We start from the raw sequence: 12,980 nt of genomic DNA on the forward strand, positions 1-12,980 counted from the left end.
AAAAAATTATTTATAGGGTTGTCTAGGAGCAATTGATGGAACTTATATAGAAGTTAATGTCCTTGACTCAGATAAACCAAGGTACCGAACAAGAAAGGGTAGTATAGCAATGAATGTATTAGGTGTCTGCAATTGTAACATGAATTTTGTATATGTCTTAGCTGGTTGGGAAGGTTCAGCAACTGATTCAAGGGTTTTACGGGATGCAATTACTAGACATAATGGATTAAAAATTCCAGTTGGTAAGCTAATACTCCCTCCGTCCCAAAATTACAAAAAAACACACAAGTTAAGAAAACATTAATTACCACTAACTTTATTAAATGAAAAGACAGTTTTACCCCTTTGTTGCATTTAATTCCATTATAGTTGCATTTAATTCCATGGTAGTTTAACTAATAAATTGAGGGGTATTTTGGTAAAAAAGATATTCAGTTTTAGAGGTAGGTTATTATTTTGGGACAAACCAAAAGGAAACATAGACTATTAGTATGGGACAGATGGAGTATAATAATTACTAAATAGTTATTATAGGTAAACATAGTTACATATTCATACCTTTTACTTTATTTACTATAGGTAATTATTATTTGGCTGATGGATGATATATCAATGATGAAGGTTTTTTTGCACCATATAAAGGTATTAGGTATCATTTACGGGAATAGGAAGGCAATACACGTGCACCTCCAAATAAGGAGGAATACTATAACATGAAACACTCACAAGCGAGGAATGTCATTGAGAGATGTTTTGGTCTACTAAAGAGACGTTGGGCTATATTAAGAAGTCCTTCATTTTATCCAATAAGAATTCAAGGGTGAATAGTCATAGCATGTGCTTTGTTGCATAATTTTATTAGGACACACATGGCTTTGGATCCAGAGGAATACACGTCAAGCACTGTTGAAGATATGCCTATCGGGGAAGAACAACCAAATCAATTTCAAATTATGGATGTTGTTGAATCAAGTAATGAATGGACTTAATGGAGGGATGATTTAGCCCAAGAAATGTTTGAGTCTTGGATGTCAACCAGATCTTAGTAGATTGTTTTTTTTTTTAATTTTAGAACTTTTTTTAAGTTTGCTATTCGTAATTGTTATGGATGTGAACAACTTTTAATTTTGTATATGTTTTTTTTTTATTAATTTTAACGAACTTCATGGATGATTTGTTTTAATATTTTCCATTTTTGTTATTTTTAACCAACTTTGTGGATGATTGTTTTAATATTTTTCATTTTTATCTATTTATCTTTGTTATGTATGATATGTCAAAAACAGATAACAAATCATGGCAGATAGGCGTCAATGGACTCAAGAAGAAGAGGATGCGTTGATTACCATCCTTCAACACATTGTTGTCATCGGTGGTAGAGGTGATAATGGAAGCTTTAGGCCTGGAACCTATGATCAAGTCATTATAAAGTTACGGGAAAAAGTCGTTGGTATTAATATAACAGCAAAGCACGTGCAAAACAAAATCAAACGTTTAAAGGATAAGTTTTCTGCTGCATATGATATGCAAAATACAAGTGGATTTGGTTGGGATGATGTTCGCAAATGTGTAGTAGTTGATTCTCCTGAGATATTAGAGGAATATCTAAAGGTTAGTGATTATATATATATATATATATATATATATATATATATATATATATATATATATATATACACACGCCGTTTACCCGCGCAAATCGGCGGGCGACAAATAGTTTGTTTCGGCAATTAATTTATTTGCAATGGAGAATGATTATTTTCAATTCAATCATTAGTTTGTTTTAGGAAACATGTCATATTAAAAATAAAGAAAATTCATGAAATGACCAAATTATAGGGTGTGTATGAAGAATTTGACCATGAAAAACTAAGATTTGTAAAATGATCATGACTTCCGCAAAGACCCTCTCTACGGAAACCTTATAGCTATGAGGAATGTGAACAACAATGAGGAAATGAGGTGACAGAGGAAAAAGACAAAAAAAAAATCGATGGGGGTACATACTTCCGGAGAAGATAGCAGTGGTATTTTTAGGGTTCATAAAAGAGAAAGAAATGATGTTGTGGTGGTAACGATGAGGCATTGGAGAGAGAGAGAGAGAGACCTTTAATATTAAATTATTATTATTATTATTATTATTATTATTATTAAATAAGGGCAAAACTTCATAAATGGTTCTTGTGGTAGTGAAAAGACAGAAATGCCCTTCATTTAATGGCCAAAAGCTAACGGAGTTAGCGAAAAGGACCGTTTGTTAAAAGTTTTGAAACTACAAGACCATTTTTGAAGTTTTGTCTTCTATTTTTAGTATGAATTTGAAGGTAATTTTTTGAGTAAATACTAAATCGCATAGCATTACATCATCAGTTGAATGAAATTAATATGTTATACTAATTATAACCTTTATATATTGCTTTATATCTGATTTTGTTTAATAAATTGTATAACTACCATGGAGTAGTCATTTACATAATAACTATAAAATAATAATAACTTTTTCGTATTGTCTTAGATTAGTTAATTTTATTTAAGAGAACATAATTAAAAGTTAAATTTTAAAAAGTTATATTTTTCATATATATCTAAAAACTTTAGATCCATCGTTGTCATATGTTATCTTTTGCCTACCATTGTTAAAAATAAAAATCTTAAGACGAAAAAAACAAAATAAAATAGAAATCAATACATACGACATGCAATGTTTGTTATCATATCTGTGGGAAATTACAAAACTCAAAATTTACCACAGGGTTAAGTTGTGTAGTTCCATTATAAAATACAAACTTAAGATGGATAGAAACGAAACATCCCAGAAAGTAAAAATAAAAGAGAAATAGCAAAATTTGCCTTAAAGGAAATTTCAGATTGACTTCTATACAAAAGCAACCTAAAACTCGATCCATCCAAATTCATTTTCCAGGATAGTTTAAACTAACCCAAATTCTGGAATTCATATTTTGGGACTTATTCATCAACATTGCTTTGTTCGCAAGGAGTAATGAAGACGTAATAAAATCTTTTTCAGCTTCTCTTGGTCAATTATTTCCCGTAATTTATTCTACATCCTGGTCAATCTTCACATAAGAAGACAAAATATATTGAAAATATCGACATATCCTATTGCTTTTCAAAAGGAGAGAATAATGTGTTATACTTGATTTTTATGAAAAACCCAAGTGAAAGGCTCATGAACCTAATGCGTGTGATGCTGTGTCATAGAACCAAGAAAATAATTTGAGCTCAAAGTCGATACAAACAAAAATACAATTTACATGTGGTTAAATTAAAAAGTTTCGGTATAAGCATATAAAAACACTTAAGATGCGTAAAAACTTAAAGATTACAAAGAGGTGACACAAACAGATGTTCATATAAGCATATAAAAACAAGTTACAAGTGATTAAAAGTTTCAAAAACCAAATGTGGTGTTTAATACAACTTGATAACCGAGAAGATATGTCTTACGACAATATGTGATTCATTTCTACCAACCATCAGAATAAAATGCCATGGAACATGAGGTCTATAAAGAAAATATGAAAGAATATAAATTCAAAAAAATCGAGACAAGTGAATTTTTAGATCTATTTTTTATGAGGAGTCCATGGCACACAAATTGATTAGATTTTATAAGAAGTATAGTTTGTACAAACAGAAGTAGTTATGAATTAAAAAAATGTAAAAAGCTTACCATTCAATATCTTTTTGTGTCTTTAGGAGCTTATCAACAACCTGCAGTTCCATAGCTCGTGACTCGTGAGTATCCTTTTTTACTATATCATGTATAAGTACAACATCACCACCAGCATATCACAAACAAACCGTCATTTCCCTACAAACCAAATCAAAAACTATAAATGATGTAGTCATGGATAAATCAAGAAAAATTATTAATGAAAGAAAAAAAAATATTAAAATCTGAAATATAAACACACAAGTACATACCTAACCAACAACATTCATGCTCCATTTCATAAAATCTGATTTCACAATAGCTCTAATGCTTTGCAGGTACTCCGTTTCACACAATCAACAACTTAGAAGTGTTAAAAACAATAATAACATCATATATAATATATATATATATATATATATATATATATATATATATATATATATATATATATATATATATATATATATAAAGCATCCTACCATAAGTTAAAAGGGCTTTTCCATTTCACGCATACTTGAGAGACCCTTGACATATATATAAGGATTTATTAGGTTTCAAATCAAAAGGATAATATAATGCATGAGTGCATCCTCAACAAATAAACGTTACATGTATAGAGAATGTGAGAACCGATCGAATCTGCTACCTTTTTTTTGCGTCACAAAATGGAAAATTTGAAGAGTGAATGCATCCTTAATTAACAAACAGAGACTGGAAGTGGAGAGAAATAGGCTTATTCATCCAATGTACAACACATTTGCATCTGCAACAATAAAATGGAGTAAGCAATCTGACTTATTTTGAAGTAGAAATGACAGATTTGTATCTGAACGTTTTCTAGAAAGAAAACATGACTCTTAGACAAACAGCTTCTTTTATTTCACCGTCGACCATCAAAATCCATCCAACGAACCTTTGGAAAAACACCTCTGCCACAACCCGAGAATACCATCTCCACCTCCCTATTCGCAAAACAAATCACCCACATTCTTCCACACCGACCACCATAGCCGAACCTTTAACAAAACAAAACACAACCGTGAGCCATAGTCGAACACCTTTACTCGAGCCACTATATACCACGACCTCTTTCAGTCGATTCGGGCTTCACCTTTATAACCATTAACAGAAGAAATACCCTTACACCTGAACTCACCAAGCCAAACAGTCGATAACAACCACAATAAATATTCAAAAAATAAAAAAAAAACATAAACTCATGCTTCTCTTTTGCATATACAAATGGAAAATAATAAAAAAACTAAACGAATCTAATAATCACAAAGAAAACCTAACGGAAGGCCCGATAACAACCACAATAAATATTCAAAAAAAAAACATAAACTCATGCTTCTCTTTTGCATATACAAATGGAAAATAATAAAAAAAAACTAAAACGAATCTAATAATCACAAAGAAAACCTAACGGAAGGCGGATATGATGGAGAATGAAGCAACATGTTGTGAGTAAAGAAACAGATCCCGACGTCTAGGTTCTAGAGGAGGAGGGGGGGGGGGGGGGGGGGTATAAATTGGTTTAGGAGAGAGAGGTTATATTTCAAAATTACTTGAATTCACATGACAGAATGAAGGAGGCGTTGAGTATTTATTTGGATGAAAAAGATCCGGTCAAAACCTTGGAAGAGAAGATTTATAGTAGTTTGTTTAAAATTTAATATTATTTTATTAGTGATTAGTTGTACAATTAGCTTAATGATTTGGACGTCTTAAAAAATATTATTATTTTATTCAATCTATATTTATATTTAAAAATAGTAAGATTTATTTTATAATATATATATATATATATATATATATATATATATTATTTTTGTTTGTTTGACTAGAAACATCCAAACAAAAACTATGTCGCGAATAAATCATTCCCTGCATATGAGCGACTAGCAAATGTTTTTGGTAAAGATCGAGCTACAAGTGGTATGGCTGAATCGGCGGCTGATGTGACAGAAAATCAAAATATTGATAACGAAGAAGGAGAAAGTTTTCCATCGTCTAATTCTAATCATCAAAACACTACAACTTCCTCCAATCCAAATCCCAAAGACTAATCGCAAAATAAAAAGAGAAAAACGACATTCTGAAGAAGCAACAGATGTAATTGGAAAGGGGTTAGTTGTCGTATCCGAGGAAATCCAGAAAATGACTAAGGCTATTACTTCTTCTACTAATGACCTCACAGGGTTAAAAACCATACATGAAGAGTTGAAGACCATGGAGTTGTGAAATCATGCGAGTTCGTTTAAAGTTTACAAAAAACTTGAATTTGTTACCAATGTGGAATAGCTTGGATGCAGCTACCAAACCACTTTTTGAGAAGACTATATTGGAAGAAGACAATTGAAGTTTGTTCTTTTTTTATTTATTTAAATTAAGGATTTTGGAAACCATTTTGGTTTAGAAATTTGTTAATTTTTAAGCAATTTTGATTATTTGGTATTAGAACTTGTTTTAATATGAGAATTTTAAATATTTTTTTAATAAAAATGTTTATTTTGAAGTTATGTATGTTAAATAGAGTTATCGTGAATATTTTTTGCAAAAGGGTATTATGGTCATTTTTACATCTTGTTCCTATTGTTGCCAAACAGTTTCAGACAACTTGTTCTGTTCTGTTCAGTTTTACCAAACGCTATACAAACAATTTGTATTGTCCAGTCCAATACAGTCCAGTAGTTCTGTTTCACCCTGTTCTTCTAATAAGTACATCGAAATCATAAGTATATATAAAATGAAAGTTTTCTTAACAAGTTTCTAGAAATATGAAATGAAAGTTTTCTTAACAAGTTTCTAGAAATGTGAAATGAAAGTTTTTTAAACTTTATCTTATAGTGCACACTCCTAAAATGTGTAAATAACAGAATTAAAAATAAAAAGTGGAACATGAGGCATACATTGCACATGAGTATTTGGAATTCGTTAAAGAAATCGATCATTTCGCCACGTTGCACTCCATTTGCAAAAAGTCCCCCACGTATATGGACTTTCTCAATCCAACGTAGTAAATTCAAACTAGTAAACATATATATGACCCTCAAGTTGCAGACCAAACCGAAATTGGTCCATAAAGTTCAAGAAAATAACTTAAATACACAACAATAATATAACAATAATATGTATATTAATTTTTTATACATTAGGTTGTTGTCACATCCATGATCCTAATATAATAAATACATTAAGATGTTTTAAAAATGTTTCTAATGGTTATTAATTTATAATCTTGAAAGAGTAAGACTGAATATAATTAATTCAGATTGGATGTACTTTCAAAGGGGGCAAAGATGTACTTTCAAAGGGGGCAAAGTGATAAATAAGTCATGTGTCAGTGGATGTTCACCATTATTTGTCGGTAGCAGGCTAAGAGCATTTACTTGGAGAAGATGGTATATCATTGATGATGAAGATGACTACATTTATATTATGATTCTTTCGCTTCCTATATTGGTGTCTGGTCGATTCTAATGAATAAATCACACACACAATTATGTTGTATAGAGAGGTATTAGAATATTAAAGAGAGAACCAATTATGTCTCTCTCAAAACGTATGTCCCCACGTATGTGTGCTTTTAATTAATCAATTACAGGGAAAGTTTTAGAACCAAATTTGGTCCCTCAAATTATTGATATATGTTATATCCATCATACTACAAATAATAAATCTCAAGACCTGATATATTATATGAAAAATATTATGGTACACAATATAAATGTACCCAACACATAAAAACATTACAAATAACATTCTTCTCCGCTCGTACTCATATGAACAATTATTTTGTATTGAGGTAGAGTCCTACTCCGCTCTAATTATTGTTGTGGAAAAGCTTATATAGGAAAGGTTATAACAATATAGTTCCTTTTAACGACCTTAAAATGGAATTTACAATCATGTGTCTTGTAATTAAATTTCTCAACAACATTCCATAGCAAATTGCAATATATGTGACAAGGTATTTCGTCATCATAGTTGATGTAGTCGTAAACTTTTACTTATGACTCTTCCATGATATTGGTCTACTAATAACATAAAGATGTATCCCAATAATGACTATTTATCGTTGCATTTTGCAAATTCATAGTCAGAAATCATATCACCCTTAAGTTATCACTTTTTATCTAAATAAGTTTGTAATTATTAGTCCCTTGTAATTTGCGTAAAACTTTCATGGTAGTTTCCTAGTAATCTAGAGTGTGATATAATTGATAACGGCTTAGTATGCCAGCCACATAAGCGACGTTGGGACAAGTGCGAACTTGTGCATAGTTAATCTTCAAACTACCAAAGCATATATGATTAACTTGATTTGATCATGTTCTACCTCTATTTTTAGGCATTGAGATAAATTAAAAACTGCTCACTTAACTATATAAACAATTGAAGGGAAGCATTGTTGCATGTTATATCAACTTACAACACACTCAATACATCCCTCTTTGGATAATCCTAAAGTCTTTTACGTTTAATCTAGATGTAGATATATGCCTATAACATACAAGGATTCAACAACATCTATCATATCAAGGTGATATGATAGCAAGTGTTTTAATTCAAGCAAAATATCAATGTGATTACTTGCCAAGAGAAGTTCATATACATATTATACTAGTAGGATAAAGTTCCTCCCACTGATCTTAAGGTATGTACATTTATCTACTTGGTTCTTAATGAAGTCATTATTGTTTATTGCTTCTTCAAACGTTAGATACCTTTGACACAAATCCTGATTTAGCCTATATATTGATTAGATGTTCTTAACCCTTAGAAATAAAACCTTTTGTTTGGGGCATGTAAACATGTTTGTGTAAATCCTAGCTACGGAAAATTGTTTCACATCTATTTGTTATAGCTCTTATTAAAAATGAACTAGAAAGGCCGTTATGATCTTGAAGAAGTCATTTTAAGAAATGGATGAGAACGTTTCTTGGTAATAAACACCATCCTTTTATGAATACCCTTTAGAGGCTAATCGAGATTTATGTCATTCGATGTTAATCATTGGGGTCTAATTTGGTGCTAGAAATATGGGGGTAAAAGCACTTGGAAATTCTAAGAATTGTGTAATCACTTTCAGATTGAAGTATTTAGGTGGCACTCCTAATCTTCAAACAGATAAGACTCAGAATAATGAGAGAACAAAACAGAGAATGAGATGTATGAATTTTGTGAGTACCATAAAATGAAGACCAAAATTGATTATAAACCACCTTTGTTTGAAAACTGTCATAAAATAGTTTTTTGTCCTAAAACTGTCTCCGTCAGGGGCTGTCGTCCCTTGGACCACGCTCCTAGGGGCGCTGCCCCCGGAATCCCGTTCGTTCAGGGGCTACGCCCCTAAATGACGGTCTACTTTGAATCTTGAATAAACTTAAACAAGTGTGCACTCCGCACCTTCCTTACTTGTATAATATTCATAAAGATTGATTTTGGTCAACAAGTCAATCCATTACACTTAAATACACATTGATGATAGAAATCACCAACATTTGGTCTTAAAGACCTACTTGTATCCTACGGGTGAAACCTAATGATAATTTTTCAAATTCCCAAACATCATTCTTTTACATGGAATCATAACTCTATTCCATTTAGTTAATTAATCATAATTTATGGAATCGTTATTCGTGATAGAATCATTTCCTTCTCCATGTTAAGATCGGGCCTCATGTAATCGTCAAAATTTATGGGTCGCCTACATTATAGACAATTTCTTGTAGGTTATTGAGTTTCATGGCTTTTAATGTTAATCGATTAAGTGGGTTAACTTTTTTGGTGCTTCATTTGCATTTGCATTTGCATTTGAAGGGTATTTTTTATAAGATAAAACTTGAATATCCTAATGAAATGCTAATCGTAATGGGAACATAAATTATAGTTTAAGATTCTTGGAGGTTAAAATCCCTAACTAAAACACTCCCACTGATTTTCACATTCTCAAGAAATTCGACATGCTTCATTTCTAGAATTCAGGTACTATGTGACGAAACAAAAAAAATCGGTAACCTTTAATGCTTTTAGGATACCTAATAAAGAAGCAACTTACAGTTTTCATGTTAAGTTTATACGATTAAGGATTGTAGAGCTTTTCTTTGGCCGAACATCCCCACACCTTTAAATACCTTAAGTTTGATATTCTTCTTGTCCAAATCCTAAAAGGAATTTTAGGAACATACTTTGAAGGATCTCTGTTTAAGACGTGGACTACTGTTAACAATGCCTCGGTCCAAAAAATTTAGGACAAATTGGTGTTTGCAAGCATAATTTTCACCATGTCCATTAGTTTTCTATGCCTCTGATGTAACATGGATAATCATCACGAGGATGTACGATTTGTGATCCTGTATATATGCTTCGGTGCCACTAGCAAGCCTCAATGTGAGTCTTGTTACACTCATAAAAGAGAATTGTTAGAGTTGCCCCGGGACTTGTGTCCCGTGAGCGGCCTCTGACGATCAAATTAGTATCGATACGAAATGTAGGTCGGATCCTTCGAGCGTAAGGAAACCGATTATATGTATGTGCAATGCATCTTCGAGAGAGTTAGAGCTTACCCCTGGGATATATATATATATATATATATATATATATATATATATATATATATATATATATATAGTTAGAAGTACCTTTTATCTTGGAGAGGAAGCTAAATGTTATACCTAAGATGTATGATATGACTGGTATACCTTTTGTCTCGGGAAGGAGAAAAACGTATGAACGAACCAAACCATCAACCGAAGACCAAACCAAACCATCAGTAGAAGATCGAACCAAACCATGTTGGCCAAATGGACGAACTAAACCATCAGCATAATACCGAATCGAACAATCTACAGAAGACCGAACAACACCATTAGTAGAAGATCGAACCTAACCACGTTGGCCGAACCGAACCATCAATAGAAGACCGAACTGAACCATCAACAGAAGACCAAACCGCACCATCATCAAAATATTGAACCGAACCACGTTGGCCGAATGGCCGAATCGAACCATCAGCAGAAAACCAAACTGAACCATCAACAAAAGACCGAACCAAACCACATTGGTCGAATGGTCGAACCATGTTAGCCGAGCCATATTTGCATAACTATATTTAACCGAACCATGTTTTCCCATACATGGAAAAAGGTCTGATATATATATATATATATATATATATATATATATATATATATATATATATATATATATATATATATATATATATATATATATATATATATATAACTAGGTTCAAGTATTCTAACTAATTATTGTGCGGATGTGTGGACAATGTTATTCTATTAGAATTAATAAGAGAATAAGTTGTTTAGCAATGTGAATATGTTCAACCTTGCAAAAATATCGTCATTTTCATGCATTCTCGTTAATTATTATTTATTTTTGTTCTTACACATCGTTTTTCACTCATTTTCATTTGGACAGAATACGACTCAATAAACATTCTGACATAAATGAGAATAATAGTAATAAGTGTATAATAACCTTATAGACGATTTAATTAGTGAGAATGTGTGTTAATGACAATAGTTATGTAAAATTGAACGTATTTATATTATCAAACAGCATATTTTCTTTATCATTATAAAAAAATAGCATTGTCCATACGTCCGCACAATAATTAGTTAGAATAGAATAACCTAAGCCTATATATATATATATATATATATATATATATATATATATATGGGAAAAGTGAATATATGGTTGTCATGTATGTAACATTAGGTATAAAACCATCAAAATTAACTTCATTTTGACTAAAAAACACAATTTTATTTCTTTTTCAACTTCTTACTATTGCTTTTTAACTCATATTATTTTTGGTATTGTGATTCATCTTTAACATCTATGTATTTCGAATGTTTTTCTTTATCAGACCTCTAATAGGCTTTATAACTTCCTTCGACACCTACCTTATGTAGAATTGCGTGGTTTTTTTATAAAACCCCATAAAATATATATACAAATCCTAACATAAGCTTTAATAGAGGATGCAAGAAAGATGGTAGAGAGATTTAATTGTATTTGTTAAAACAATGTAGTTTTTGATGGTTATATACCTAATATTATGAACATAACAGTCACATATTCCCCAATCCATATATATATATATATATATATATATCACTATCCTCCTCTCGGCATCATCGTTTATTGAGGAGTACCTGACATGGTGTATTGGTTCATTATCCTATGATGTTTACAAAATTCAAAGAAAGATCATGGTTCTTTACGAATGTCCGTATTCCTGTCATAATATTCGACACATATATTAATCTCAATAATTATATTTTCTGGAGAAGTTGATTTTGAACTTCGGTCCTGAAGGTTTAAGCATATTAGGAGATTTTTATTTTTCATTCATAAGTACGGATACATGCATCAAGAATAATAATCAATAAAAGATATATATGATTTATGACCATGTACGTATGTTGGAAAAGTTCTACAAATGTTAGTATTGATAGGATTTTGTAATTTTGAAAATCTTATATATCTTTATTTATTTTATTTTATGCATGTAATGCCTTTATTGAATATTGAGAAGTCAAGTTGCAATAAAATTTCATATTTTACAAGACATATCATTTTATATTTTGATATGTGGCCTAAGCCTTGATGCCACAACGTGGATAAAGTCTCCAACCTCTCAATTTAAGTTCTCGTCAACGTTAAACAATATTAAAGATTCCATAAAATGGTTGTTTAGTTATAATTTAAATAGGTATTTCTCCAAACAATCATAGCCAACAATATGAGAATTGAAACTAACAATTACATTATTGTATACAATCATAAAAGTATAGCCAACATTTGCTAACTTAAGATACAAATAATTAGTTTCAAGTTATACTTACTACATAAAGAGTTTCATTAAGACTTAAACAATAAGCACTTTCTAAAAAACATAATGAAGTTATGCTAACTGTTTCTAGGTTTAAGTCTCCATCATTCTCAACTTTAATTGTTCCTTGATTTTAATCCAACTTCCGGATTATATGAAATCCATATAATAAGAAAAACATGTACAGTGGAAGAGATAATCAATCCATCATATATTTATAATGACATTAAGATCATGAAACTTATAAATCATAAATGCATATAATTTAAATTTACTTGCAAGTCATTCTTTCATTTTATGGAAATCTTGTTAGATACGTCCTTTGTTATGACAAACTTTGGAATGCGGTTTTCTTGAGGCTTGCTTGTACCCGTATTTTCGACCTTATTAAAACTATACTTATCACTTAAGTCACTTACTTAATTTGTG

Source organism: Lactuca virosa, chromosome 9, assembly GCF_052849685.1.
Source record: "Lactuca virosa cultivar CGN04683 chromosome 9, Lactuca_virosa_CGN04683_v6, whole genome shotgun sequence".
NCBI classification, from domain to species: Eukaryota; Viridiplantae; Streptophyta; class Magnoliopsida; order Asterales; family Asteraceae; genus Lactuca; species Lactuca virosa.